The 25,087-nt window shown below is 45.4% G+C and overlaps 1 protein-coding gene across 1 annotated transcript in view; it reads left to right on the top strand.

Moving 5' to 3' along the window:
* The window catches only part of LOC144692036 (NACHT, LRR and PYD domains-containing protein 3-like), a 132,657-nt gene that overhangs the window by 56,889 nt on the left and 50,681 nt on the right, over positions 1 to 25,087 (top strand). The window lies entirely within an intron of this gene.

Here is a 25,087-nt window from a genome sequence, read left to right as displayed (position 1 = left end):
TCAAACTCCACCAGCTGCTGTGGTGGATTTGAACCCGTATCCCCAGAGCAGTAGCCTAGGAATAAGGATTACTATTCCAGCGACAATATCACTACAGCACCATACCCACCCCTGATGGAGGAACCTTCACTCCGCCCCCATCCCTCGCCCAAGGCCTGAACTGGATCATTGTCGGGCTTCCTCCAGACTCGGGAAGTCCTCCCGCCAGATTAAAAATTGAGGCTGGGCAGGAAAGGGCCGTTAAGGGAATATATTTAAGAAGGAAATTGATAGATCTCTGGACTCTAAAGGTGCCAAGTGTTCTGGGGAGAGAGCGGGAGGATGGCGTTGAGATAGAGAATAAGCCATGATCATACTGAATGGTGGAGCAGGCTCGAAGGGCCGAATGACCGTGTCCTGCTCCTATTTCCTATGTTTCTCAACTGGGGCAGGGGTGCGCAGCCCATCTGAGTCCTCGTCCACCCCAGCATTAAATTGCTGAGAGATCGGGCAGGCGTGAATGCAGTGGGAAGCCTATCTGTGATACTGCCCGCTCAACCAGCCACCCCCTTCGGCCCCCTTCCACTGCCCGGCCAACCACCGACAAACCAGCCAGAGACAGCATCAAATTCAGGCCTCTTTTATTGCAGCTCACAAGCTCTGGGAAGCTCCACCCGCTTTTACTCTTATTGGTCTAACAAGGTTGAAGGTTTTCACTACCAGTGCAAACTAACTGTTTTAGTTTTATTTTCAGTAATATTACAGGCATTTAGAAATGTGCCCGATGAAAGAGCAAAAATAAACTTTTGAGCAAAGCTGAGAAAAATACCTATAGTATTGGAAAAAAACAAAGATTAAAATAGTTTTTGGTCTGTCTTTTACCTGATTACAAAAATTTTACACAGTTGTGCACATTTGGGAATGTTTGCTCCACCCTTTTGAGAAGAAGCAGAGAAGTTCACCCTTTCCACTGACAGCCCAGTGATTATTGAACTAAAAACTTTCCCTTTTAAAGATTTGGCTTCATCCCATTTGTTATCTTACAGGACAAACTGTTTGTGAACAGGAGATATGGGAGTTATCCCTAAACTGATTGCAAACACTTCTGTTTCTGATATAAAACACCGGATTATGTGAATATTATTGGACGATAACTTCCTCCAGGGCTCATGCATGAGAGAGAAGAGTAATTAATGGGATGTCCCACTTAGAATATAGGAGCGAAATAACACCAACAAATGGAAATGAATAACTCTTCCTGGCTATAGTTGAATGGAATATATCAATCCATATGGATCTATGTACATTTTAATAAAAGTCAGGAAAGGGTAGATGAAACTCGTAAGTTGAGTGCTTTATCTTGAGGTCTTTGTGTCTTTGCCTCTGAATGATTTAAGGAAACTCCTTTTGATAGTCTGCCCACTCCCTCGGGCGTTGCAGCACACGAGGGAGATAAGCAAATATCTACAGGCAGATGCCACCCCCTCCTCCCATCACCCCCTTGCCCCTGAACAACTTCTGGTAAGATTACCTAAGAGTGAAGAGTGGCTTTTATTAGATGGCATGATATTGGCATTTCGGTATGCGTGTGCAGATATGATATGTTAATGTGCAGTTACAAACATGTGGAAATGTATGATGCTCCTGAACTGAAGAATGGGCCCCAGACTTGCTCAGATACTTGGCAACAGAACCACATGAATGGATTAATGTGATCAGTAGCGTGATAAAACATTATAAATCACCAAGGCATAAAATAGATATTCCACAGAAAAAATGACTTTAGAAGAATCAGGGTACAATTAAACACACCGGTATCTACCAGGAGGAGGAAAATTTAAATGAAAAGGGATGTTGATTTAGAAAATATCCACAAGGTGGATGCTGCTGAAGACAGCTGGAGAATATTTAAAGTCCTTGCATAAACTTCTGTTTGATCTTTAAGTACTTACGACATTCCAATAATTTAGAATTGTGTGAGTGATGTGCAGGTGGAGAGGATGAATCAAAGTCAACAGTTACCACATTTTACTGAAAAAGGTTTTAAATGTATTTTTGGGGCAGCTCAAAGTTTTGTGTTGTTGATTTTGATAATTTTAATACCTTTAGTATGTTATCTACAGTTTGTTATCAAGTAATTAGGAAAAGAAGGTTATAGGTTAGAAATAGATGGATTAAACAGAAATCTGTTTGTGAGAGGGCTAATTGTTGGGAGGGCTAATTTTTCAAAGAGGTGACCAGGTGTGCAGATGATAGCAATGCAATTGACGTAGTCTACTTGGACTTCAACAAAGCTTTCAGCTTTCTTCCAGTTGTTCTATTTAGGCCTCTCTCTCTCTCTGTCTGTCTGAATTTAGTTCCTGAAATGTTCACTGAGTATTGCTCTTATGATCAAAAAATTGCCGGCAGTGTTCCAGCTCAGAATGGGATTATTAAGGAGCGGAATAGGGTCAGTTTATGAGCTCGGTCCAGGGCTCAGTTCCCCTCTGACAGCGCTGACCCACTGAGTGTGCGGCGATCCCTCATTCCCAAAACTCTGACAGTGAAGAGATCCCTCATTCCTGACCCACTGACTGTGCAGCGCTCCTGTTTTCCTGACGCTTTGAAAGTGCAGCGGTCCCTCATTTCTGGCCTACTGTGAGTGCAGCTCTCTCTCTGTTTTGACCATCTGACAGCATAGCGCTGCCTTATTCCTGACCCTCTGACAGTGCAGCGTTCCCTCATGCCTAACCATCTGACACTGCAACGCTTGATCAGTCCTGACCCTCCGACAGTGCAGCACTCCTCCAGTCGTGACTCTAAGAGTGCCGCGCTCCCTCCGTCCTGTCTCTCTGACTGTGCGGTGCTCCCTCATTCCAGAGCCTCTGACAATGAAACGCTCGCTCATTCTTGACCCTCCGACTGTGCAGCGCTCCCTCAATCCTGAGCCTTTGACAGTGCAGTAGTGCTGCAGCCGTGACTCTCTGACATTGCAGCGCTCTGATTTTCCTGATCCCCTGACAATTCAGCACTACCTCATTCCTGAGGCTCTGAGAGTGCAGCGTTCCCTCATGCCTAACCCTCTGACAGTGCAGCATTCGATCAGTCCTTACCCACTCTCAGTGTCGTGCTCTCTGAGTCCTCACCCACTGACCGCACAGCATTCCATCGGTTTTGACCCTTTGACAGCATGCTGCTCCCTTATTCCTGACCCTCTGAAACTGCAGAGTTCACTCATGCGTAACCCTCTGACAGTGCAGCGCTCGATCAGCCCTGACCCTCTGACAGTGCTGCGCTCCCCGAGTCCTCACCCACGGACAGCACAAGGCTCCTTCAGTCGTGAGAATCTCACAGTGCAACACTGCCTCAGCCCTGACCTTCCGACAGTGCAGCGCTCCCTCAGTGCTGACAGTCTGACAGTGCAGCAACCTCTCCATCCTGACCATCTAACTGTGAATCTCTCCCTCAGTCCAAACTCTCTGACGGTACAGCACACACTTAGCCCTAAAGCTTTGACAGTGAAATGCTGCTTCAGTCCAGACCCTCCGACAGTGCAGCACTCCCTCAGTCCTGACAGTCTGACAGTGCAGCACTCTCTCAATACTGACCATCTATCTGTGCAGTGCTCCCTCAGTCCAAACTCTCTGACAGTGCAGGACACACTCAGCCCTGAAGCTTTGACAGTGAAACGCTGCTGCATTCCTGACGCTCGACAGTGCAGAGTTCCTTAGCCCTGTCACTTTTACATTGCAGAGCTACGCCAATCCCTGCCATCTGACAGTTTAGCGTTCCCACAATCCACATCCTCTGGCAATGAAGTGCTCCTTCAGTCCTGACCCTCTGACAGTGCAGTGCTCCGCCAGCCTTGACCCGTGTCAGTGCAGAGCTCCTTCGACACTGACCTTTGACAGTACAGTGTTGTCTCAGTCAGTACCCCCTGACAATACAGCACCCCCTGTTTCCTGTCCCTCTGACAAAGCAGAGCTCCCTCATGCCCAAACCTGTCACAGTGCAGCGCTCCTCCAATCTTTACTCCCTAAGACTGCAGCATTAACTCAGCCCTGACCCACTCGCATTGCAGAGCTCGCTCAGTCCTGACATCTGACAGTGCAGAGCTCGCTCAGTCCCGACCCACTGACTGTGCAGCACACCCTGATTCCTGACCCTCTGACAATGTAGCCCTCCATCATGCTTAACCCTCTGACAATGCAGCGCTCGTCCCGACCCTCTGATACTGCAGCACTCCCTGCTTCCTGACCCCCTGACAACGCAGCCCTCCCTCATGCGTAAACCTCTGACAGTGCAGCACTCTATCATTCCAGGACCTCTGACAGTGCAGCGCTCCCCCATTCCCGACCCCCTCACAGTGCGTTGCTCCATCAAGCCTGACCCCATGACACTGCGGTGCCACCTCAGGCCTGGCCTCTGACTGTGCAGCGCTCCCTCAAGCCTAACCCCCTGAAAGTGCAGCGTTCCCTCAGTCCTGAACATCTGACAGTGCAGCGCTCTCTCAGTCCTGACCATCTAGCAACGCAGTGCTCCCTCCATCCTCACACACAGTGCAGGGCACCCTCAGTCGAAATCCTCTGACAGTGCAGCAATCCCTCAGTCCTGGTCCTCAGATAAGGTAGCGCTCCCTCAGCCTGTCCCTCTGAAAATGCAGTGCTCCTTCAGGCCTGACCCGCTGACAATGCAGACCTCCCTCAGAGCTGACCCTCCGACAGTGCAGCGCTCCTCCAGACATTACCCACTGAGTATGCAGCAGGCCCTCCATCCCCACCCGCTGACTTTGCAGAACTCTCTCAGTTCTGACCCACTGACTGTGCGGCGCTCCCTCATTCCTGAACCTCTGACAGTGCGGCGCTCCCTCATTCCTGAACCTCTGACAGTGCGGCGCTCCCTCATTCCTGACCCACTGACTGTGCGGCGCTCCCTCATTCCTGAACCTCTGACAGTGAGGCGCTCCCTCATTCCTGAACCTCTGACAGTGCGGCGCTCCCTCATTCCTGACCCACTGACTGCGCAGCACTCCCTCATTCCCAAACCTCTGACAGTGAGGCGCTCCCTCATTCCTGACCCACTGACTATGCAGTGCTCCCTCAAACCTGACTCTCTGACAGTGCAGCGGTACTGCCGTCCTGATTCTCTGACATTGCAGCGCTGCCTCAATCTTGATCCTTTGACAATGCAGCGGAACTGCAGTCCTCATCTCTGACAGAGCAGCGCCCCCGTATTCCTGACCCCTCACAATTCGGCACTACCTCAGTCCTGACCATCTGACAGTGTCCGACAGGACTCCTCCTGGAACACCAGGGTTTTATGATTCACGAGTCTCATTTCTACACGGACTGGGAGATTAGAAAACGGCTCAAGACGCGAAGGTCATGAGTGATTCCGGGCAGTTCCCCCATGCTTTGTACCGACTATTGTGCCTGATGTTTTGTACCGGCATGTAACAAGGTTACACGTGTCCAGCTATGGTGACCGAGGGTCTAAGTTGTTGTACATGAGAGTTGTCCATGGGGTTCGGTGTGAATGCTCAAACACTGCCCGCAGCCTCCATGATTGAAATTATTATCTTCTTCTACCAGCTTCTTAACTCGAGAATGCATTTCATTTAATCCATTGGCACAAAGCTTGGAAATACAAATAAGTTATCCGGATCAGTTGAATAATTTTGATTTGTTAGATACTGAAGAAACTTCTAAAGCCGGTGAACAACATGGTCAGAAATAGGTTGAAATATATTTTAATAGAGAACCAGGTTGGGGGGGAAAGCAGCGCCTTCAGCTCATGTACGTTAATGGGATTTGATTTCATTCAGTTTTATCTGTGTAAAGCGACCGCAATAGGGCTCGAATCTACATTCTCCTCATAACGTTGCATGATAGACGGGGCTTAAAAGCCGAATCTATTCGGCCTTGAGACAAGCCAAACCTCCAGCAAACAATTGTGAATAAATGTTATCGATATATTCAAGACCCTGACTCACAATGTAAGTAGCGCACTTTGCCCCCGAGTCCTCATCCACTCCTGAAGCTGAATTCTGACTGTTTTCTATGAATCTTGTTTGTAATTGTGTTGTTTTAACAGGAAAACACGATGTTCACATTGGGAAAGCAGCAGACACCGCAAGGCAGGAAGTTGAGGAAATGTTTTCAATTTCACAAGAACAATTTATTTTCGCCGTAGTAGAAATACAGTCAATATAAATTAGAACAGGGGCGTTAATTGAACTCGAGTTAGGACAGGAAACATGGGTTCGGTTTTTCACTTTTCTAGCCAATACCCGAATAATGGCCCAAACAGATTGAACCGCCTTCTTCAGCTCTTCCCTGAATTCAGTTTGTGTAGCTGCATGAAGACACGTGTTTGTACAGGGACACAAAAACATCAGCATCTAACCTGATTGAGGAGCGATATATGTGAAACATATATAATCGGGTCGGTAATGCACGGCTAGGTTGTGAGTTACAGAACAGACAGCGGCTGTCAACCACAACACTATAAAACTGCCTGTTATAATGAACAGGTAAATAATGGATTTCCTTCCGTTCTCCACCCCTAGATCATTGTGATTCTTAGTGTTGTGAGCCCGGAGTTCCCTGCGGGCTCTGGGAGCTGTTAAATTGCATCTGATTGTCAATTGAATAACAATATGAAAACAAAAGGAAGTAAAAGAGTGAAAATACTTCCGATCCCATAGTCCGCTACCCGGCAGGTGATACAAAATAAATCCCAGCTTGGGCGGAAACCCCCGTGAACATTGTTAATGATCAGTTTGTGTTCATAGGCAAACCAGAATTGGATATTCTCCAAATAGTTCAGCACAAAGGCCGTTATTAAGGTCACTGTAGCAATTTTGACAACGCAACACTTTATTTTAACCTTCTGAAAGCACATAGATACACAACGGTCAAAACTGAAGGAGACTGTAAACCACACAGACGTTTATATGTCATTATTACTCATGTACATGTTTAACTTGCCGACGGCAATGTAGGAGAGGAATAAGTGTGGGAAGAATTTTCTGCATTGAATCACTTGTCTCCTGAACTTCCTCAGCCGAACCTGGATGCCTCTGCATCCCTTTACATCACCCCAACGAGTTTCAGTTTGCACAGAAGGTTTGGTTTCCAAATTTCAGTTTTAATTTTTGTTTCCTTAGGATATGGGAGGATCAGATTTCTTTCTCTGCTTCCCTTTTCAGATTGGGCCTGGCTCAATAAAATAAAACAAGCTTTGAAAGGAGAGATTCCATCACAGGAACTAATCGAGAGAATACCTTCTGCCGCATTTGTGGTGCGTTCTATTATCGAGAGTAGCAAGTTCCTTGCAGCAAAGTCTAGTTTCTCAATACACGTTTCTACAGAGCACTTCCGCTACCAGGTCAACGTGCCATGTTTTCCTTTCACTGATCCACTTTCCGCGAGCCTCTCTCTTGGTGGGATGCTGTGTTGTTGTTCAGCCTATTAAGTTGCATGTCGATCAGAGCTATCTTGCATCTGTTATCGACCAACTTCAAATTGTCAGTCTGATTCGTGCGCATAGTCCTGACGTTCCCGCTTGCGAATCGACGAGTTGACATCTCCTATATTTTAGTTTGTTTCATTTATTTGCCTGGTGCAATGGATTCTATCAACTTGTTGTGGAGAGACTCTAATCTAGAAGAACCCATTGAAGCAGCTGGGCTGTGGTGGGTCAGCACCTTAGTAGTCGGGCACTGCCCGATGTGAGGTGGTTGGCGAATGACCAGAGAGATACGATTGTCCATCCCACCGCCAGAGGCTGCCTGTAGCACTCGTTCATTATGGCAATCAAATTGGGCTTATCACTCATAGCTACTGTTTCCCGTGTTGTGTTAACATTCTGCAATGAAAATTGGGTGCCCTCTCTCCAGGGTTCCAGGTTTGGAAAAATGTATGTAGATCTGGGCTGCACAAACGGCAGGGTGCGACTCTTGACCTCCCCGGTTGAATCTGCATCAATGCAGAAGACTGCGATTGGCACCAGCTTGGTTGCAAAGGTAGCCAGGAATGTGCCATATTTAGACATCAATCTGCCTTTGGGTTCCAGTCCAGATATATTGACAGGGGTTATTCGCATATTCTTTAGCTCTTCCGAGGCATCCATATCGCACTGGAGCTATTGTCCCACAGCTGCGAGTTCGGTTCCTGAGTCCACATGGCAGTGGGCCTGGACACGGCATGTCTGGGGCTAACCCGCTCTGTGTTTCTCTGAAACTTCAGCCTGGGGCTGTGAGGAACCCGTTTCCATGGTCACTGGGAAGATGTACAGTTGAGAACTTGCTCATGGAGAGGCCCTGCACCGACAGAGGGAGATTTACACATTTCTCATTGTTGTAAGCCAGCAGTGTGGGCTGAAAATGAGATGACATTCAGCGCACAAAAGCAGAAAGCATGCTCACTCTCTTCACCCACACATTGGGCACATCCCATCAATCTGTTGGATACATTTATTTCAATTAAATCGGAAAAAGGAACAGGTGTACCATGTATCTACGTCAAAGCCATCAGAGTTATGGGGTACAAAGTAATTAATGGAAATTGCCCATGTCTACATATATAGAACCAGAATATGTCATCGCACTGTGTGAAGCTTCATTTGCTCTGGATATCATAGAGGGGGTATAAGTGAAGACAAAGCATTTCTGAAGATGGTCAACAAAGACAGGTGAGAGTTTCTGCCCTTGACATCTAGGCTGCATTTGACCGAGTGTGGAAGCAAGAAGCCCTAGCAGAACTGGAGCCAATGGGAATCAGGAGGAAAATGCTTCACTGTTTGGGGTCATACCTGGCAGAAGCTGAGCTGGGCGAACCATTGTGGCTACAAGAGTAGGTCAGAAGCTATGAATCCTGCAGCGAGTCACTCACCTCCTGACTCCCGAAAGCCTGTCCACCATCCACAAGGCACAAGTCAGGAGTGTGATGGAATACTCTCCTCTGGCTTGGATGAGTGCAGCTCCCACAACATTCAAGAAGCTTGACACCATCCGTGGCAAAGCAGCCCGATTGCTTGGCACCCCATTTTCAAACATTCACTCCCTGTGCCACGACAAACAGCAGCAGCAGTGTGTACCATCTGCAAGATGCACTGCAGAAACTTACGAAGGCTGTTTTGGCAGCACCTTCCAAACCCACGACCACTCCCATCTAGTTGGACAGGGCAGTAGACAGATGGGAACACCACCACCTGGAAGTCCCTCCCAAGCCACTCGCATTCCTGACTTGGAAATACATCTCCGTTCCTCCACTGTCGCTGGGTCAAAATCCTGGAACTTCGTCCCTAACAATACTGTGGATGTGCCTACACTACAGTGAATGCAGCAGTTCAAGAAGGCAGTTCACCACTGCCTCCTCATGGGCAAATGGGGATTGGCATTAAATGATCGCCTTGGCAATGATGACGGCATCCCGTAAAATGAATAAAAATGTGATAAATTTTATTTGCAACTTATAATTATTTGTTGTTGATAGAAAATTAAAAATCCAAAATCCTTAGGCATCGACTCCAATATTTTCCAACCCCTGAATATTCCAACCAGCTGTGCGAGGTTTTGTGCACCCCTGTCCAGTTGTTGTTCCTGTGTATCCCTGTCCAACTGTGGTAGCCGTAGGAACCCCTACTTCCACTGTGGTAGCCCTAGGTTCCTGTGTGCATCCGTGGTCCCCCTGTGTATATCTGCTCAGAGGTGCTAGTGCCTGGGTATACCTGTCAGCGGTGTAACCTGGTCAATTTGTCCATGAATGTCGTCTTCTAGGGTCGTGTTCATAAGATTTATGTGGTTATGGGAACTCGTAATACACCGTCCAAACAAAGTTTACCCCATTCACAGAATTGGAACGGAGCTTTCCGGAGCCGGAGGGCGGTCGCTTTCCATCCAAATGTATCCGAAAGAGAGTGATCTCCTGCCGAAAATTCCGGGAAGGAAATTCGGAAGTTGAGTCAGGAATTTAAAAAAATGTAAAGTATATTTTTTCCCTCTGTGACTATTATGGCTTTGAACGTTGTGACACTTGCTGAAGTGAGTGCAGTGGATTCAACATTTCACTGCCTCTCTTAACATTTTCTTCGAGCTGAGACCAAAAACATGGGTGTTTACATCGTGTCGATGTTATCAGCTTCGCCTGACACGTGAAAGGCCCCTTATTACTTGATAGAAATCTGCTTCCGCATGCGGCGGATATTCATAGGCTGAATGCAATTGTCCTTCATCCACAAATGTGATCTGACATGTTAACTGTTTTGTGAAATGCACTTTTCTGAATTGAAATCGAACCAGAACCGCGGAAATCCTAACCATTAGGCCGGCAGGGAAGGATATCTAAATGTCATTGAAATGACGAAAGGATCATTTGGATGTGCTTTTGATTTTGCGCATTAAAGGGAAATTAATTTCATGAATCTGCTATTTAAAGATCTGTTTACGTGTTCCTCTATTCTTGTTCATTTATCCGGCTGCATCTGACTTCAATCTGGAAGGGCTTTTTTCTGCCTATTTAATTCTCCTTTACATTTCAAATACATTGAAAAATAACCCACAAGTACACATGCAGTTTTCGAGAATAATGAACTATAAAAATCTTCCCAGATCAGACCACATTCAGCCGAAATGAGGAAAAATACAGATCCATGCAAGCAGCAGAGTGTTGAAACGCATTTAGATCCAGCAGTTGAAGTCAAAATCACATCGCGAGTCTCGCGCTGATAATTGTTTTGAGCCGATATCAGGGTAATTTGCGCTCCCCCATAGCGTAGTCATGGCCTAGTGGTTAAGGCGATAGCCTACAAAGTCCATCAGGGTTTCCCTGCGTAGGTTCAAATCCGGCTGGTTACGCGGTTTCATTTGCTCCATCAGTTTCAATATTTGACGGAGTTAATTTGTGATGTATTATACCTGACGTGGAATGCTACTGCACCGAGAACAACAGGAGATATTCCCTCCCATTATTGTTCATCTGCGCATAATTTCGAACTTTCTGCCATAAATTCAGCAAATTAGTGATATGTTTCCTTCTGGTCCCCTCTCCCTTTGTCTCAATTACTCCACGTCTAATTATACATAACAAAAACAGAAAATGCTGGAAAAACTTAGCTGGTCTAACAGCATCTGTGGAGAGGGAAAAAAAAGTTTCCACTCCTCATTAGTTCTAAAGAAGTGTCAAACGGACTCGAATCGTTAACTCTGTCTTTCTCTCCACAGATGCTGTCAGACCTGCTGAGATTTTCCAGTAATTGTTGTTTTTGTTTCAGATTTCCAGCATCCGCAGTATTTAGGTTTTAACTTAGTGTTTAATTGACTGCCGCACTCTTCCAGGAATGCCTACCTTGCAGAAGTACTGTTCTTCACTCCGACAGGATTTCCGTGTGTCTCTTTTCCCCTTTTCACGTTCATTGCTTTCCATTTCCCTTCTGGTGTTTGACAAGGTATTCAGTATAACTCGCTTTCACAGCCATTCTTCCTTCCTCATTGACTGTCCCCGCCTCCAATTTACCCCTCGTGGTTCCAACTGAAGCTCCGTCCCTCATGTTTTGAAACCGCCCAGGGTTACAGGTATCCCCGGGACATACAACCCTCCTTGGGCTGCTGTTCTCGCTGCATCCTGAGATCCACACTCAGTGCCGTGCGCTGTTATATGATCACACCCGACCTTTCCATCCAACACCACCGACTTACCCTATCTCAAAGCTGTCCTTGTCCCCAGTTTCATTGTATTCTTCCCCTCATCCGAGGCCTTAAAAATAAACCTTGTCTCTCTATTTCAGGTGCTAAGCGGCGCAAGCTCCAACAAATCATTGATATGAAAGCCCAGCCAGGACCCTCCACCCCTCCCCACCCCTTTGGCCCCATCCAGTCTTCCAATCCCAGCCCCGGCCGTGTATTCACCATGCCCTCTGACCTTCCCCTCTCTGATGCTGAACGTTCAGTGCTCAGTAAAGGACTCAGGTTCATACCCTTACGCCCTTGCCTCAATGAATTCTGGGCTTGGCACGATGCTGAGCTCTTCTTCCGGCACCTTCGTCTCCGTGCTCACTTCTTTGGGCAGGAGTCCACCACCCCCACACCAACCCCCGCCCCCCCCGCTCTCCCCCACCACCTTCAAAGGATCTTTTCACCCGCCTTGAGTATTGTCCCTCCACCTGGACCCCTCCCTCCGGCCTTTTACCTGCTCTTGATCTTTTCATTGAGAGCTGTCAGAGTGACATCGGCCGTCTCAATTTCTCTGCTCCTCTCTCTCACTCTAACCTGTCTTCTTCTGAAGTTGCCGCACTCCATTCTCTCAGGCCCAACCCTAACTATGTTATCAAATCTGCTGACAAAGGTATCGCTGTTGTTGTCTGGTGCACTGATTTCTACCTCGCAGAGGCTGAGCGCCAACTCAAAGGCACTTCCTCCTACCTCCACATGGACCATGACCCCACCACCAAACGTCAAGACATTGTTTCCAAGGCGGTGCCTGGCCTGAACACCTCTGGGGATCTTCTCTACAAAGCTTCCAACCTCATAGTCTCCCAACCTCATAATCTCCCAACCTCGGACAGCACGCTACTACCTCCTCCCCAAAATCCACATACAGGCCTGTCGCAGTAGACCGATCGTGTCAGCCTGTTCCTGCCTCATGGAAATTATTTCTTCGTATCTTGACCCCGTTCTCTCTCACTTTCTCCAGTCTCGTCCCACCGACATCCACGATTCCCCTGATCCCGACATCATATCAACAATTTCCAGTTCCCTGGCCCCAACCGCCTCCTCTTCTCCATGGACGTCCAATCCCTCTACACCTCCATCCCCTACCGGGTTGTTCTGAGTGCTCTCCGCTTCTTCTTGAACAGAGACCCGAACAATTCCCATCCACCACCTCTCTCCTCCGTCTGGCTGAACTTGTTCTCTCACTGAACAATTTCTCCTTAAACTCACCTCACTTCCGCAAATAAAAGGTGTGGCTATGAGTATCCACATGGGCCCCAGTTATGCATGTCTCTTTATGGGATATGTGGAGCATTCCTTGTTCCAGTCTTACTCAGGACCGATCCCACAACTCTTTCTCCGGTACATCGATGACTGTTTCAGTGCCACTTCATGCTCTCGTCTGGGCCTGGAAAAATGTATCAATTTTGCTTCCAATTTCCACCCTCCATCACTTTCACCTGGTCCATCTCCGACACTTCTCTTCCCTTCCTTCACCTCTCTGTCTCAAGTTCTGGTGTTAGACTGTCCACCAATATTCATTACAATCCAACCAACTCGCACAACTACCTCAATTACAGCTCCTCACACCCTGCTTCATATAAGGACTCCATCACATTCTCTCAGTTACTTCAAGTCCGTCGCATCTGTTACAATGATGCCACTTTCCTAAACAATTCTTCTGACATTTCTTCCTTCTTCCTGAACGGCGGTTTCCCACCCACGGTGGTTGACAGGTCCCTCAAGTGTGTCCAACCCATCTCCGACGCCTCTGCCCTAACACTTTCCTCCCCCTCCCAGAACCTTGATAGGTCATGTACTCACTTTTCAACCCATCAGCCTCCGCATTCAAAGGATCATCCTCCACAAATTCCGCCAACTCCAGCATGATGCCACCATCAAACACATCATCCCTTAACTCACCATGTTGGCATTTGGTATGGACTGCTCCCTCCGGGGCACCCTGGTCCACTCCTCCATCAACCCCTACACCTCAAACCCCTCCCACGGCACCTTCCCATGCAATCGCAGCAGGTGCAACACCTGCCCTTTTACTTCCCCCCTCCTCAACGTCCAAAGGCCCAAACACTCCTTCCCAGTGAAGCAGCCCTTCAGTTGTACTTTCTTCAACTTAGTCTACTGCATTCGTTGCTCCTAATGCGGTCTTCTCTACATTGGAGAGACCAAACGCAGACCGGGTGGCTGCTTTGTGGAACAAATACGGCTTGGACACGAGCATGACCCAGACCTTCCTGCCGCTTGCCACTTCAACACTCCACCCTTCTCTCATGCCCACATGTCCGTCCGTGGCCTGCTGCAATGTTCCATTGAAGCCCAACGCAAACTGGAGGAACAGCACCTCATTTGCTGAGTAGGCACTTTACAGCCTTCTGGGCTGAATATTGAGTTCAACAACTTCTTATGATGAACTCTCTCCTGCAACCTCGCGCCTTTTTGATCCTTTTTTTCAAATATGTTTTTATTAATTTATATATATAATTTCTCCCCACCTATTTCAATTACTTTTTTAAAAATGTATTCGTTGTTTTATTCTGCTTTCTACTCTTAATGTCACCTTTGGCAACACCTTTAGCACCACCTTTAGCCAATATCACCACTTCGGATTTATGCTTATTACATCTTTTGCAATGTCTCCTTTGCCGCCACCTACCACTGGCCATCTACCCAGCTTCAACAGTCCCACCGCCTTATACAGTTTACACTTCACCACATTTTCACCTCTTTAGTTCGAAAGAAGACGGGCTCGAAACGTTAACTCTGTCTTTCTCTCCACATATGCTGTCAGGCCTGCTGAGTTTTTCCAGCAATTTTTGTTTTTGCTTCAGATTTCCAGCATCCGCAGTATTTTGCTTTTATCTTAAAGGAAAATATCGTTATTGCGCAGAAATAAAAGAAGATCATCAACAGTTCCCCAAATCTGGCTGCCAATGGGATTGGCAGAGTCTGGCCGCCACGGGATCCGCCAACAATCTAAACTCTGGCTTTCGGAGAGCCTCACGATTATGTGGAACATTAAAGTGCGACGGGTAAAGGGTTAGGTCACCGAACTCAACAAATGTAGCTCTTTCACAATTGAAGTTCAAAATCCATTGTACATGTAAGGTTTACAATAACATTCTTGAACATTGAGGTGATCTGCCATAGGTTTATTAAGGATGCAATAATACACAAGGGGGGATTTGAAATTGCAATCACTCCGAGCTACTGTTGGTGGGCGACCCAAACATAGCAGAGCGCTGAGTTCAGTATCTGAAGCCGAATAGACAGTAAAGCTTTGAGTCAGTGGACGTTTGTTTCCGCGTACTAGACAATGCCCCTAACATGCATTGTTTGATTGCATTGAAGCTGAAATATTTATTTATTGATAATTTCACTCGTGATAAATATCCAAGAATAAAACATTTTAAAAGCAAGTCTGTCCTTATTTTTGTATCTATCATATTACATAAAACGGTGCCCGTTCAGGTGTTTCCTCTGGAGAACCACACAAGACGGTTCTCAAATCTGACTTTTTTATTCGATCAGGCGGTGTGGGGGTCTCGGTCAGCATTTATTGCCCATTTATTGTTCAGGGAGCGTTTATGTGTCAACCACAATGCTGTGGGTCTGGAGTCACACGTAGGCCACACCAGCTAATGTCTGGAAGATTCCTTCCCTGAAGCACATCAGTGAAGCAGGTGGGTTGTTATGACGATCGGCAATGGTTTCATGGTCATCATCAAACTTTTGCTTACAGATTATTTTGAGGAATTTATTTTTCACCATTTGCCTTAGCGAGATTCGAACCCTGGTCATCAGAACATTGACCCAGGTCTCTGAATGCTAATTTAGTGAAAATATCGCGATGTCATTCCGTCCTCTTAAAATGTTGACATCATAGGCAATGGGTGGATCAAATTAAATACCTTATTATTTCATCCTAGAACTGACTATTGTTGCAGGGTCGGCTCAGGCCATTCCAAAAGTACTTTCTATAGACTGTTACTTCCCCGTGTAACCGGCAAAGATTAAGGTTAATATAGCTGAAAAATAAAGGAAAACTACTATAGCTTGAACGCACCAGAGGATAGTCTGATCAACCTTTTTGTTTAAGTGCCTGTTATTGAGGTTAAAGTATTTAAATTCAACACTAAATTAGATCTCCTCAAGATCATATACTTACTACGACCTATATTATGTCTGTGCCCTCCGTCCGCTCGTTTGGTGAATTCCGCTCTTCAGAACCAGGTTAATCATTTTATTTAGTAGTTATGGTCTTACATTGGAACTGCTCTTTTGAACATTTCAATCATCCTTGGCGCTACGTGATCATAGTTTCACTTTTGCGTGTGCATAGATAGCCTCAAGATTATGGACATCATTATATTCAATACAGAAAATGCTCTCCTTTCTGGCTGTCTAGGAGAATATAGCGGTGGGGGTGGGGTTGGGGGTGGGGGTGGCGTGTTGGGGGTGGCCTGGAGTCATTTGTTTGGACTCTTGCCCTCCATTCCCCAGATGTTTAGGGTACTGTTTAAGTTATGAAAGCTAATATTCACATTAATCAGTATAACCAATATCAGAACCAACTGCAAGACAGAGCTATGAATGAACTCTCTTAACTCCACTTCCCAGACACTCACAGGTTTGGTTATTGATATCAGGTTGATTTTATTTGTCGAGTCGTGACCATCTGGATTATATTCAGGAGGACTGGATAAATAGATGCAGATAGCGCCCGTCAGTTGAGGGATCAAGAACTAAACGCCAGATATAAAATATTAAATGACAGAACGATTTAGAAATTATGGTGAAGAAAGGTCTTTACTGGAGAACTGGGAGATGGTGGAATTCGCAGATTCAGAAGTTATTCCAAAATAAAGAGGAAAATAAATAAGCTGGTGACTAAAAATAAGCAGGTGATGTTCTTACAAGGCGGCTAAAATTTATTGGGACTATTTTCTTGGCTGGAGGGTAAAGGCCCAAAATATTTGGCTGGTTGGAATGATCTGTTTCCTTGTTACAAAATACCGACATGTTCACGACCAATTGAGAGTTGAAGTTAATACGATGAGCCAAGTTCTTGCTACCGTTATAATTAGATACTGATCAGGAGACAGGACGCTCGTCTATTACTCCTGGAAACAATGGAGAGTGAAACCTGACTGAGGTCCAGGGTTTGTAACATTCACATCAATATTACAGGTAAACTATAAACAACCACGATTTCAACACCCACTTCGTTGCTTCTATTCTAAAGGAATCTATCACTTAATATAACAGAGAGTATTATTCCTGTAGCTGGAGTGGAAGGCACTAAGCGCTAACTCCCACGTGTTCGACTCCATATCTGAACCTCAAGTATGACTGTTCCCTTTGGATGTGGGGTAAAAGGTTTAAGGTTTCAGCAGGAAATTGAGCTGCACAGTTTCGGAGAGTAGACATGAAACACACGGCTCTAAGGTCAGGAAATGTTTTCTGATGCCTGTTCATTTTCAATGACAACAAATCCCTTTGATCCAAACGGAAGGTGGCCATTCTGTTGGAATCACGGGCTGTAATTCTGCTCTAACTTGGGCAGGTCGTTTGGCTTTGTTTTTTTATATTTTTAACCACGGACAAAATAAATATCCAAGGAGATTTTACTACATTAATGAGCTCTTCCACGATCTTCGCTTGTGTCGCTGCATAAATGCACGTGTTTATAGAAGACTTCAACTGGGTGAGCATATATCCGGTCTCATTGGCAATATATTCAGGATCTGTATATACTGGTTGGATACGTATGACCAGGGCACCAGTCCACTGACTCACCACTGATATCAGACTCAACAATATAATATATATATATTCAGTATAACAATATATTCAGTTCTGTTGAAGGGTCGTGTGGACCCAAAACGTCGACTCTTTTCTTCTCCACCGATGCTGCCAGACCTGCTGAGTTCTTCCAGGTAATTCTGTTTTTGTTTTGTCAACAATATAAAATTGGCCGACACGGCGAACAGAAAAATAATGGATTTCCTTCGGCTCTCCATCTCTGGATCGCGCTGATTCCCAGTCCTGGGAGTCCGGAGTCTCCTGCGGGCAATATTGGTTACTACAATGCGTCTGACCGTTAAACAATTACAGAGCAATATCAATGCAAAAGGAACCAATGAAAATAGAAAACTTTGTAATCTGAAGTAGGCTCCGCCTGCAGGCGATCTGAAAAAGACCATATTGGGGCTGAAACACCACTGAATGTTATTCATTATTATTTTATGTTCAAATGCAAACCAGAAAGGGATGTTCTCTAAACACATTATCACAGAAACAATTATTATGACGATGGACGCAGTTCTCACTGTACAATACCTGGTTTTCAGTTTCTCACAACATATAGCTACAAACTGGCCAATTTTAAACAGACAGTAAACCACACGGACAAGCCGACGTTGGTAAAAGTCATGTACACCATAAGTTTGCAAATGACAGTGTAGGAGAGGAATGAATATGGAAAACGTTCCCTGAGAATTTGATGAGCAACTCTATAGACGAGCGTGGCCAGTAGGTGCACAGCCGCCATGGCCACCATGTGAATGGAGATACTTATTGGAAGGTGGCACTTTCCTCTGCAGACGGTCACTATTGTCAAAAGATTCACTGTAAGAAAGAGGAAGAAGAGTTAAATAAGGTTGGGGAGTGGGGGTGGCACTCAGAAACCTCCGGTCACAATTTGTGGGGCAACGTACAGATTTGTTGCTACTTCCAGTTGGGAACACGGTTTCCTTTTAGAATATTCGGCCAGCATTGATGACATTTCTTTTGAATCAATTAAATCATTGAAGACTCAATTACCTTCAAACACATTTCATTTAGGTGGTAACAGGTTCGTTCGGATTCAGGAAGGGGAATGGTCAAAGAGAACGGTCCACAACATTGAGGCCCAGACGCTGATAACACATGGCAGGGGTCGGGGGTCTGGGGCCGTGGTGTGCAGCGGGGGGAGGGGGATGGTTCACTGTGGGATGGTGGCGGAGGTTTACCGACTTGGGACGATATATTAAAACATGAGGGATCAGTCAATTATCTGTCATTTTTCTACAATGATTTGTTTTCCATGCTTAACACAATTAAACTGCAAAAAAGTCCACATATCTTCCATAGCTGTGCGATTAATGAAAGATGGGGTGTGAACAGCAACAGCTAAACAATAAATATTTATCTAGCGCTTTCAAGGAAGTGCCGTAAAAGCAAACTAGACAGGGAACACGTGGGGAGATTTTAGGACGGTGGCGAAAAGCTTGGTCAAAGAGTGAAACTTTAACAAGTATCTTGAAAGGCCGACGAGACGTGGAGAGGCCGGGGAAGGGGCGATTTGGCGGGAAATTCAGAGAGTTGGACCTAAGCACCAAAGATACGGGAACTAGTCGTGGAACAACTAAAACTGGGGATGTCCAATATGCCAAATTTAGAAGATTGCAAATTTCACCGCGGTCTGTGGGGTTGCAGGGGATTTCAGGTTAACAATGGGCAAGACCAGGGAGTAATGGGTGTTGGGGTGTGGGGAGCGGCGGGGGTGGGGGGCCGGGGTGTGGAGAGGTGGGGGGGGTGGGGGGGGCGGCGTGGTGGGGGGGTGGGGGGGAGGTGGCGATTTGCAAACAAGTATGAGGATTTTAAAATCGAGGCATTGTTTGACAGGGAGATGATTTACACCAGCGAGCACAGGCATGATATGTCAACACGACTCGTTGTGGATAAGGGTTCGGGAGCAGAGATTTTATGACCACAAGCTAATGGAAGGCAGAATGTAGGAGGCCGGGCGGGTGTGCATTGGAATAGCAAAGTCTGCAGGTGACAAAGGCTGGAATGAGGATTTCAACAGCAGATCAACTGAGACAAGGCAAAGTCGGACAATGTTACCGAGATGATCAAAGACTGGTCACGAAATACGTTGGAACTGTCGTCAGAAAGCCACCTCATGGTGAAATTCTGACACCAAGTTTGAAAACAAACTTCCTTACTCCAATACAATTTCTCAGCAGGGGAAAGGAGTCAAAGTTAGGCAATGGAGTTTTGAAGAGACTAGTAACAATGGCTTCTGTCTTCCTGATATTTAATGGGTGGAGATTTCGGATCATTCGCTGCTGGATCTGTGATAAGCAGCCTGATGAATCGGTCGAGGTGGAGCAATCTACAGGTTTGATTGCGAGGCAGATCTGGGTGTCAACAGCGGACATTTGTTTTATTCATTCCCGAGCTAGGCCAGCATTTGTTGCCCATCCCTTGTTGTGCTTGCGAAGGTGGTGGTGAATCGCCTTCTTGCACGGCTGCAGTCCATGTGGTGCAGTTGTACCCGCAGTGCTGTTACAGAGGGAGTTCCATTGCGAGCGGCAATGAGGGAATGACGATAGATCTCCAAGTCAGAATGATCAGTGGCTTGGAGGGGAACTTCGACGTCGTGTTGTTCCCTCGATTCTGTTGTCCATGTGCTTCCAAATGGTCGTGGATTTAGAAGCTGCGGCCGAAGGAGTCTGGGTGAGTTCCTGATTGAGTCCCAGTTCATGTGAAAACAATTGCTCTGTTTGAGCGTAATGTCGGCGAGTGGCAGCATGTTGATGGGAAATAGGAAGTGGACAGGAATAGGTCCTCGCGGCAGTTTCGATATCAGAGGTAATGGCGCAGAAGAGGGAAGAGAAGCCCTTGCAATCGATGCTCTGGCTGTGATTAAATGAAAAGGAATCGCACGGAATCACAGAATTGTTATGGTGCAGAAGGGGACCATTCGGCCCCTCGTGTCTGCACCAGCTCTCCAAATGAGCAACCCATCTAACATTATTGCCCTCATCCCACCTTCCCCCCCTCCACCCCTCCACCCCCACCACTACTTCCCGTAACCCTGCACATTCTTCCTTTTCAGATAACAGTCTAATTAACTGTGAGTGTTTCAATTGTATCGGTCTCCTCTACAGCCTCGGGCAGTGCACTCCAATCCCGAACACTCGCTGCACCAAAATATTTCTCCTCATATCACTTCTCCTTCTTTTAGTAATTACTCCAAACATTTTCGCTCTCCTCGATCCATTCACGAATGGGACAATTATCTACTCTGTCCAAACGCCTCATGATTTTGAACACCTCCATCAAACCTGCTCTCAATTTCCTTTCTCTAAGGAAAACAGTCCTAACTTATCCAATCTATCTTCATAACCAAATTTCCTCATCCCTGGAACCATTCCAGTCAATCTGTTCTGCAACTTCTCTGATGCCTTCTCATCCTTCCTGAAGCGTGGCGCCCAGAACTGGACACGATACTGTAGCTGAGGCCGAACTGAGGCCTTGTACAAATGCAACTTTAACTTCTTGCTATTGTACTCTATTGATAAACCCCAGGATACGACAGAGCACTGTCAACATGCCCAGTTCCCTTCAATATTCATGAACAATCGGTCGCTTAGTAATGCAGAACTTGAGTACCGTTGAAAAAAGGCATTTTGTCGATGCTTTTTGTCTTGCCCACATGTGGACAATCACATGAATAATAATGTCAGGGCAATTTTTAGCAAATGCTGACCGATCACAGAATCACATCTAATGTCGGACACTGCATTTTAAGTTCTGCAACCACGGTCTGTACCTTGCCCGTTCGACAGCAGAAGTGACGTGCTGTTTGATACGATTTGGTAGGTCTCCTATCAAACAGCATCTCCCTTCTCCTGTTCACAACGGGCAAGGTACAGACCGTACCCAACCAGCCCGTGCTCGCAAAACTCAACACACAGTGTCCAAATTAGATGTGATTCTGCGATTGGACAATATTTGCTAAATATTCCTCAGTGAGAAAAAAATTATGCTGAAAACCAATTGAAGACTGTGAGTTGGGCTCTGTGTGTACAAAGAGCTACATATATCAATACCCAGAGCAGTGTTCTTTGCAGCCAGAAAGAACATGTACACACAATGCGCCTGTTTCAGCGAATCAAAATAAGTGATAGCCATTAGTTCCTTCTTTCCTCGGTGCAATGCCTTGGTGAATTCCAAGCCCCGTGGTTTAAATTTTGAAACAATTCAGTAGCCATCGACCAGTGCTTTCTCCACGGCAACACCTCTACCAATCAGAGTCCACTTGCCAGTCACTCAGCTCTCTCTTATCAGACAGTATAAAGTTGTTACTTCCCTGACTTTGGTAGTCTTGCGATTGTCATTATCATTCTCATTGCAAGGCAACAATCTTTGACAAAATGCCTTTTTTCAGCATTAACCAATTTATGAACACATACAACCAAGTCTGTCTGTCCCTCCACACCCTTCAGAGTTGTACGCTTTATTTTATAATGACCTTCCATTTTCTTCTTACCAAAATTAATCACTTCACATCACTTTGCATTAAACTTCATCTGCCTCTTGTCCGGCCATTCCACCAAATTGTCGACGTCCCTTTGATGTTCTATACTATCCTCCACACATTTCGGAATACCTCAAGGGTTTCTATATCTGCAAGGATTAACATTTTGTCCTATACACGAGGGTCTAGGTCATTAATGCATATCAGGGAAAGCACGTGTCCCAACACTGACCCCTGGGGAACTCCAGTTCAAACCTTCATCCAACGCACAAAGAAATCCATTCACCAAAACTTCCCGTTTCCTTTCGCTCAGCGAGTTCCATCTCCACCTTGTTACTGTCCCTTTTATTGCACGAGCTGCAAACTTGCTCACAAGTCTGTTGCGTTATATTGTGTCAAATGGTGTTTTGAAGACCATGAACACCATATCAAAAGTGGTGCCCTTATCAACCGTCTCTGTTAGCTCTTTAAAAAAATCTACAGCAATTTCGTGGAACAAGATTTCCCATTAAAGAATCGATCCATGCTAATTGAACCAAGAGAGTGCGGTCCCAGTTCACTACAAGACAATGTAAAACAATGGAGGGGGATGTCTTGGTCAACGCCATCTGCAGACAGACCCACCGGCGCCCACATCCCAGGAGTGAATAAATAAAGTCACTGGATTTTATGCTCTGATAAAATAATGGAGTAGCGAAAATCATAGCGAGCAAATCGATTCTCCCGATTTGCCGACCAGCAGAGCCCCTCGCCGGCGAGGTGGACACCTAAATTTCCCGCTTATGTTCATCAAATGATCCCGCTGGACAAGTGTCAAAGCAAGGAGGAAATTCTCATTCTGTTACATAATCATTAACAGTGAGATATTCATCAGCTATCAGACAGCAGGAAATACTGACTTACCAGGAGTACCAATGGCTAGCAGCACGGGATAGTAAATATCCTTGATCTGTAGAATTATTGGCCTTTCCATTCTTTAGAAGAATCTTCGCCTCCTGCCCTGTTTTGCAGTTCCCATTGGAATGTATCTGAGATCCTTAAGTGATCCCCTTAATAGTACAATCCGTGCCCAGCTGAGAAAAGCAGCTTGCATAACATCAGGCGTTAGTTCCAGTCACTTAACAAACAAACAGCGCTTCCGCTTCAGTGACTTCAGAACGGCAATGGCAAAGTTGGACAGGTCAGTCCGCAAAACGCCTGCCATTAAAATTCATCATCAGAATGAAATCCTAGGGGAGATGTGCCTCAATATATACATGATAATTTTGTGGATCAGCATTTCACAACCCAAAAAAGGTTCTGGATCTAGTTTAGATCCCTTTTAGATCTAGTAGTGTGCAATGAAGACGGTTTAATTAATAATCTTATAGAACGTGATTTCTAAGGGAGACTGAAAATAATGAGGTAGAAGATTAGATTTTGTTTTTGTAAATGATTTGGTTTACGCTGAATCTCGGATGATGAGTCTCAAAATAGCAAACAAATAGCTTTTGAATTCGAGCTGTCAAATGTAAGTTAGGTCACCACATTTAAAGATATGATTTTGGACAAACAATGGTTCTCATTAAAATACTTACTGTACAATTTTAAACACGTATACATCCATTTAAGTTGTATCAGCCCCAAGACAAAGAAGAACAGCGCAACCGTTACGAACAAGAGTGCTTAAAGATACCATAGTAATAAACCGCGGAAATCGAAAGCTTTTAGGTTTCAGCCAAAGAGGATCTACAATTTACAAGGATAGAGTAAAGAGAATATGATATTACACCAACGGCTAACTTTAAAAAAAGTTTGTAAACATTTCTATGAATTATGCAGATGAAAGAAAATAATTGTGAGAGTAAACATTGACCCTTTGGACTCAGAGAAAGGTGGAATTATAAATGGGAATCGGGATTTGGCTCAAAAACGATTCAGAATAAACCTGAAACCAAATATCAAGTGAATATATTGAACTTGTGTTACTCTGTACCAGGAAAGAAAGATTTCTGGAGACATTCATGGAGGTAAGTTTCAAGCAATCTCCTAGACCTTTCCACTTGCAACATGGAGTTTGACAGAAGAGGTAGCTGCAAAGATAGCAGATGTATTGGATTCGATCTTTCAGAATTACTTAGAATCCAGAACAGTTCCCAAGGATTGGAAAGTAACAAACCCCGATATGTAGGAAGAGGACAAGAAAGAAAACGGGGAACTATTAGCTTCACATCACTGCCAGGCAAAATGATATTTTCCTTTCTTTTCGGGATGTGCTAATAGAACACTTGGAAAATCATAATGTTATTCAATAAACTCCACACAAGATTGTGAAGGGGAAATTGACAACGGCGATCTTATCAGCGTTTCTGAGGATGTACTTATGAGAGGGATAAAGGGAACACAAGTGAATGCACTAAATTTGGATTTTCAGAAAGCATCCATTAAAGAATCCTTAAAGGTTCTTATACAAAGTTAGGAATTATGGTATTTGGCGTCAAATCTAGCATGGAAAATGAATTGGCTAATGGACAGACAACAGCGAGTTGGAAGAAAAGTGACATTTTCACCTTGGCAGGTTGTAATTAGTGGGGTGCTGGATGGATGAATACTTCGGTCTCAGCTATGTACATTCGATATTAATGGCTGAGATGATGGAACTGAGTTCGAAGTGTAGGATAAAGTTTTTTCCCACAGCAAGAGTTCATGTGAGACTGGAAAACAGCACCGCCACAGTGTGATGTAAAGAATCACATAACAGTAACCCTGGGATAGACAGGTTCGGACATCGGAAAGACGTGAACTAGAGACGCTCGTGTAGAAAACTGCATGGAGATAGCTCTTAGTCTGGGCTATACTGGTGGTTATGTATACAACTGTGTGTTACCAATAAACAGTGACTGTTCAACAGTTGAACTTTCTTCGTAAGACCAATGGACAGAACTCTTACAACTTGGTAGCAACTAATGACCGAACCCAGAACTCAAGACAAGCTGGGGAAAGACCCCAAAATCTGAAAAACTAAAGGAACTACATCCTGACCTGACGAATTCACCAAAACTGAAGAGAACAGATGAAGATCGCCTAAGAAGAAACCCCATTGCAGAACTGGA

The sequence above is a fragment of the Cetorhinus maximus genome, chromosome 16 (genome assembly GCF_964194155.1).
Source record: "Cetorhinus maximus chromosome 16, sCetMax3.hap1.1, whole genome shotgun sequence".
Taxonomy (NCBI): Eukaryota; Metazoa; Chordata; class Chondrichthyes; order Lamniformes; family Cetorhinidae; genus Cetorhinus; species Cetorhinus maximus.
This window is presented reverse-complemented; position numbering and strand designations above follow the sequence as displayed.